The 6,914-nt window shown below is 44.9% G+C and overlaps 1 long non-coding RNA gene across 1 annotated transcript; it reads right to left on the reverse strand.

Annotated features, from left to right (window-relative positions):
* Nucleotides 1-412: 412 nt before the first annotated feature.
* On the reverse strand, nt 413-5,676 carry LOC310755342. Its single transcript, XR_014544308.1, has 3 exons — nt 5,474-5,676; nt 4,353-4,443; nt 413-599 (listed from the first exon to the last, which is right to left on the reverse strand). It is a non-coding gene; the product is annotated as an uncharacterized lncRNA (long non-coding RNA).
* Between the last annotated feature and the right edge of the window lie 1,238 nt (nt 5,677-6,914).

Here is a 6,914-nt window from a genome sequence, read left to right on the forward strand (position 1 = left end):
TTCAGGTTACATACGCTTCAGGTTACAGACTCCACTAACCCAGAAATAGTGCTCAGGTTAAGAACTTTGCTTCAGGATGAGAACAGAAATCGTGCTCCGGCGGCGCAGGGGCAGCAGGAGGCCCCATTAGCCAAAGTGGTGCTTCAGGTTAAGAACAGTTTCAGGTTAAGAACGGACCTCCAGAACGAATTAAGTACTTAGCCCGAGGTACCACTGTAATTCCCTTGGGATGGGATAATTAATTTGACTCTGGGAAGACTTGTGACAGAATGCTCTTTTCTTGGTAAGGAAAGTGTGTGTGTGTGTGTGTGAGAGAGAGAGAGAGAGAGAGAGAGAGAGAGAGAGAGAGAGAGAGAGAGAGAGAGAGAGAGAGAATTCAGGGCTTGCAAGTATTAGGAAAACTAAAGGAATATCAATTTTTTAAAACCATCTATTTCCCCTTTATTTCAACATCTGTTCAAAAGGAATGGCAAGAGACTTCAAAGAGCCCTGGAGATTTCAATCCACTTCAGAAAGGACATCTTCTTTCTTGACCTCTTAAACACATCCAGTCCATTTCTGACACAAGCTCTTCGTCTTGCCAAAGAGACAGATTGGGACTGCAGAGGAGGCAAGAGATGTGAGAGGTTATGATAAAACTGGAGATCAGCAGCATATGTGTTGACCTGATAAAAGCTAGCTAAAGGAATGAAAACCATACATTCACAGCTGCGGAACTCACTGCCCTTGGAAACAGTGATGGGTTGGGTTATACCTGATGAAAAAGAAAACAAGGGAAAGGAGCCAATCCAGGATAATTTGCATGTAAATAGGAATGCAGCATTCAAGCATTGTGCTCCCTTTTGCACAAGTTGATAGAATCTGAAAGCTGACATTACAGACTATGTGATCTGGTCCACTGCTATGAAAAAGAGCCAGGACCAATCTCCAGGACCAACTGGTCTCTGCATTCAAGATGGCTGTATTTATTCTGTTGCCCCTGAGCAGAAAAAGTTTGCTGCCCTGACATAAGCGCGTGCGCGCACACACACACACACACACACACACACACACACACAGAGTGATGCCTGAGGTAAAGACACTCTTTTCTCCTGGGGGTGCATTTCCTTGCCCTGACTGAGGAGCGAATTAGGGTAATAAGAATCCACCAGTTTGGGATCTTTTCCTGGCTTTTGGATTACCACCCACTATTGCTCCCAACAATCCCATTAAATAGGTCCACAAGGTGTGGGACCATTGCCTCATTTGTAGAAGTCTGCAGACAATCTATCTGGGCCAGATCAGTGCTGTGGTTTTAGTTTAGAAATAACAGTGCACTTCCTCAGATGTTACTTTATCATGAAAGCATTCCCTAAATTCTGGAGTAAAATTTGGGACAAAAACACTGTGTAAAAGTGATTCGATACATTCCTGAAAAGGCTCCTTGGAGGCACAAAGTGATTCATAGACTTCAGAAAAGTGGAGATTTGTTTTTCCTGAATATAGTATATGATCCCCATGGGCAGAGCATATTGCAAAAACTTGGCATTTCATATGCTGTTGTTTTAAGGCATTGACTAAAAGAGGAGGAATTTGAACGAAAAAGAGTTGTTGTTGTTGTTTTAAAAAAATGCAAATTGCTGCAGAAATGTGGAGAACTGAATTTAAGACCCGAAAAGACTGTAAGAGAACCAAAACTGACAGATTCTTCTATCCCTAAGTGCTGGCTATTGCAACTCTGTGAGAAATAAACTACAGTTCCCAAGATTCTTTGGAGGAAGCCATGACTGCTAAGTAGGATACAAGTGCTTTAAATGTACATTGGTACCTCTGGATGCAAACAGGATCCGTTCCGGAGCCCCGTTCACATCCTGAAGCGAACGCAACCCGCGTCTGCGCATGCGCGGGTCATAATTCACCGCTTCCGTGCATGCGCGTGACGTCATTTTGAGCGTCTGCGCATGCGGTGAACCCGGAAGTAAAGCGTTCCGTCACTTCCAGATCGCTGCGGAGCGCAACCCTAAAACGCTTAACCCGAATCTACTTCAACCCGAGGTATGACTGTATTGTGTGGATGTGACCTCCCAAAGCATGCTTTCTAGGGAAGGGCCCCGAGTGCTTTTCCATTTGCCCCACCAGTTTACCTAGGAATACCTGCTCTTTACCACTGAATCACAGCAAACATCAATCTGCAGAAAAACCAGTTGTCATTTGCTCTGATTCAGCGGTAAGGAGAGAGTTTTCCCAGGAGAAAGCAGAGGGACAAGCAGAAGTGTGGCTGAGCCCTGAACCACTGGAAGTGGATTATCCTGCTACTCTCTGCTTTTGCTGACCCAAAATTGAACACTATTGGAGAAAGGCTATCTAATAATAATCACTTATCTGCCTCCTGTCACAATAAAAAAGAATTACCATATGCTATCAGACTAATGCTTGATCAGGACAAGTCCCCGCCAACCCTTTCTGGCAATATCTTTGAAATTCAGACATCTAGGATTTCAGCCAGAAGTCTTTCTACACCCTTGCAATGAATTTCTTATGAAATGCTGGGGATCAAATCAGTAGCTGGGAGATCCATGCTGAGGTAATGGTGAGCTTTGTTTTAATGCTCAGGGTCCACCATACTTGAAATTCCAAATCCCTCCCCCCCAGTGCTATGTTTCTAGAAAAATAAGTGCCGGAACCCACCATAAACACCTCCCTTGTTTTCTTACAATGGCAATGGAATCCACCTGAGAGGTGCCAGAACTGAGTTCCGGCTGAAGAAAGGGCTTGCCTCCCCCCTGTATTTTCCTCTACCCCAGAATGTGACAAAGCTCATTTGGCTAAACTTTCTGACTGACTTGATGTTTACGAAGTGCATTCCTTGCTCAGAAGGTATTACCCTCTGATCAACCCTGCTCACTGGGACAAGGTCATCAGAGTATGTAAGTAAAGAAGCTCCTGCCTCAGTTGACATATAATAGCTCTCTTTGACATGGCCAAGGGGCCTTTTTGGCTGTGAACACACTATACCAGGGATGTCCAACCAGTAGACTGCAATCTACTGGTAAATCCCTGGCTGATCCTGGTAGATCACGGGATCCTTATTGTGTACAAAAAGTTGCAAAAAAAGCTTTAAAACTCTGTGCAACCCTTCCCAGCTTTTTTTTAATACTGAGTAGATCACTATATCTTTAAAGCACATTCAAAGCACATTCTTTCCATCAAAGAATTCTGGGCATTGTAGTTTACCCCTCACAGACCCTCCAAGCGTCCCTATTTTCCAGGGACAGTCCCGGATTTACAGAAGCCGTCCCGGTTTCTGATTTGATCCCAGAATGTCCCACTTTTCCTTAGGACGTCCCTATTTTTATCAGAGAAATGTTGGAGGGTATGGAATTATGTGACACCCCCCCCCCGAGTCAAGAAGATATACAACCTTTAGAAGACATAGGAAGGCAGCCCTGTATAGTTTTTTAATGTTTAATGTTTTGTTGCATTTTAAATATATTTTGGAAGCTGCCCAGAATGGCTGAGGCAACCCAGACCTGATGGGCAGAGTGTTGTTGTTTTTGTTGTTGTTGGTTGTTGTTGTTGTTGTTGAATAGGATATTTAATCCTATTTTCATCGGAGAAATGTTGGAGGGAATGAGAGTTACAATTTCCCCCAGCCCTTAACAAACTTATTGTATGTGCTCAGCCTTTGATAACAGTACTCACTTTCTATTTAGCAGACGGGTAGGCAAGATAGAACACAAGATCAATTACCTGACGCTCAACATCGACTTAGCAACATCTCCAAGAGGCAGTGCTGAGAAAGGTATTTCTAGGCAGTCAGGTTTGAGACTATTCATTTATTCATTCATTCGTTCATCATTGACATTATTAGGCTAGATGGACCATCAGTTTCAGCACTGGCATAATAATGGATGGCTCTTTATGCACTAGATGTTGTCTTCTTACTTGTGGTATGCTGCATATGGCACAACATGATCTATATAGGGTAGAGTAAGTGCTGGACCTACAGGAGACTAATCAGCTTCCTCATCTGCTCCTTGTGCTACATGGAGATGCCTGGGATTGATTTTAGGACCTTAATAATTGCTCTGCTGCAATGGCAGTCAAGAAAAGAGTACCTTGTGTTTCGGGCTGGATGGTCCCACCTTTTATTTCTATATTCCTATAATTTGCATAGAAAATGATTCATCCAGAATCATTAAAAAAAAAAAAGCCAGAAACCCACTTACGGAAGATACTGTATTGCCAGCAGGCAGAAACCATCACATAGCAAAAGGGAGCCTAATTGAAGTTGATTTCAACAAATGACTTTCATAAATGGCAATTTCCTTTTAATATGACAGCATGAGAAATTTCTTACATAAACCACTAACCTTTCTATTTATTTCCTCCTTTCAGAGATAACACTGAAGACCAAATGCCTTTTGTAGGAAGAGAACAAAATCAGCCTTGCTTCTCATTATCCTTTTTTAAAAAAAACAAAAAAAACAGGATTAGCCATTTATTTCAAATAACGAGATTCAACAACATGTCAAGCAATCAGCCATAAGCCCTGTTATTATAGCAAACTAAGAAGGTTGAGTGCCTATCAGTTTGGAAACAAAATACTACTACCCAAAAATAAGATTTGTGTGGCTTCTACATACTTGGGGGACAGCCTAAGCCTTTAGAAGTACTTGGGTTTGTGGGTTTAAAGAGAGAAGGATGGAATGTGATTTTTTTTTTAATTGTCTGGTTGTTATATTGATATTGATGACACAGTGGACACCCATCTTTAGATGATAATGTGTATTAATTACGTCATTTACTGCCAAATGCGATAAGCCAGCCTTGCTGATTTAGGGACACTCCTACTCATTCTTTTTGAGCGAAGCCCTGGACTTCAGCCTAAAAAGTATTGCCTTGGAGAAAACACTGGATGCCTTCTGGCAGGGGCAAAACTAGGCTTTATTTCACCTTGGTCAAAGACCCAGTTTCACACACACACACACACACACACACACACACACACAGGCCTTTGCATACACACATACACAGGCTGGGAGCATCAATGGTGCCTCTCTGGAGGCTTCACCTGGGGCAAAAAAAAAAAGGCTAGCCCCTTTGTAGAACACCCTCCCTCCGGATGTGAAGGAAATAAGCAGCTATCCTATCTTTAGAAGACATCAGGGAAGTTTTTAATATTTAATGCTGTACTGTTTTTAACACTTGATTGGGAGCCGCCCAGAATGGCTGGGGAAACTCAGCCAGACAGGCGGGGTATAAATTGTTATTGTTATTGTTATTGTTATTGTTATTGTTATTGTTATTGTTATTGTTATTGTTATTGCTACGGCTCTGCCTTCTAGGGCTACACAGCATGGGTGGGGAAAGCCTCAAGGGATCTCTCTCTCTCTCCCTCCCTCCCTCTCTCTCTCTGGGGTGTAGGAAGTGGGTGTGGGGGTGTAGCCTGCCCTGGGTGTCATCCCTGAGGTGGTGACAAAATGGCACTTACCGTGGGGCCTGGTCTGCAACGCACCCAAGCCACGTGTCTCTCCTGGGAGTGACGCGGTGGCTCGGGGTCCCGCGCTGCCCGAAACAGCAGCGTGGGGCTTGCGTCCACCAGGCGGACTCCGTGAGCAGCTCACTGCGCTGTGCCGCCCCTGTGCGCGGATTGCTGCCCCCGTGGGCGGCTCACCCCGCCCCCACTGCTCCGGGTGCCAGAGCAGCTAGCTACACCCCTGCGCGCGCACGCTCTCTCTCTCTCTCACTCACACACACACACACACACACACACTCACAATATCTTACCACAAGGTTCCTATTCCAAGCTGCCTGTAGTGCTGGACTACAGCACTTCTCTTAGAAAGCTGTTGTTGTTGTTTAGTCGTTTAGTCGTGTCCGCCTCTTCGTGACCCCGAAGAGTCGGAGTTAGAAAGCTAGCAGGTCCCATTTGCATTCCTCCAGGTTTGTGTTTCCCTGTCCTTGCGCCCGTGTGCTCCTATACCGGTTGCGGCGAGCAGGACTCTAGATCTAGCCCACTACGGATAATTGAGGCACCATCTGCGTTTGTTGGCTGTCTGCTCCTATTGCATTAGAAACCTTAAAATCGCAACTCGCAAATCACTCTGCCATCGTGTGCTGCAGCCTGCGCAACAATGCCCAGGTCTCACCTGCTTCCAAAGTTTCCGTTAAGTTGCTGTCGGCCATCATTTATTTCCGGGCAGCTTCCCCAGACCCCACTTTACAGGCACCGCACGGTACATGTTTGCCTCAGCAAGTGACAGGCCTGGCTCAAAGACATCCATCTTCTTAGGAAGGATTGCGGCTGCCAGCTGGAAGCTATGGATTCGGGCCATGAAGGAAATCATGCAAATGACTTTGATTTCCATAATGCCACAACCATTACCTTTGTTAGGGGCTGTTTTACAACGAGCTGCTTGTGGCAGAGGACAGTGGAGGGCCTAGGGGAGGAGCAGTAAAAAGTGAGAGGCATCTATGCAAAGATGGTCCCTAGGAGACAGTAGAGTGCACATTGCTGTTCTGCCAGAGCAGCCCAGCCATAATGTCTGCTTTCCACATCCCCATTTACAACCTAGGTAGTAACAGAAGTATTAGGGACCCATAGGAGGAAAAAACATTTTGCAAATCTGCATGTGTGTCAGATCCTTCTATGCTTGTAGCATTTCCCCTCCTTGTTAGTTTAGCCATGTATATATTCGCTTTCTTCATGTCCCATCAGCTACTCTCAGCCTATAAAACAAATAATGCAAACTTCCTCTCTTTCCTCTAAGTGGATGGGGACTAGGGAAAGGGCCTTAATTGTGGCTCCCTGTTCATGGAATGCTCTCCCTAAGGACTAGCACCAACGGATATCTCTTTCCAGTGTCAGGTTAACACATTCCAGCACAAATACAATGGAACCTTGGTTCCCCAACGCCTTGGTACGCGAACAT

The sequence above is a fragment of the Podarcis filfolensis genome (assembly GCF_964270895.1).
Source record: "Podarcis filfolensis genome assembly, chromosome: 2".
Lineage (NCBI taxonomy): Eukaryota > Metazoa > Chordata > Lepidosauria > Squamata > Lacertidae > Podarcis > Podarcis filfolensis.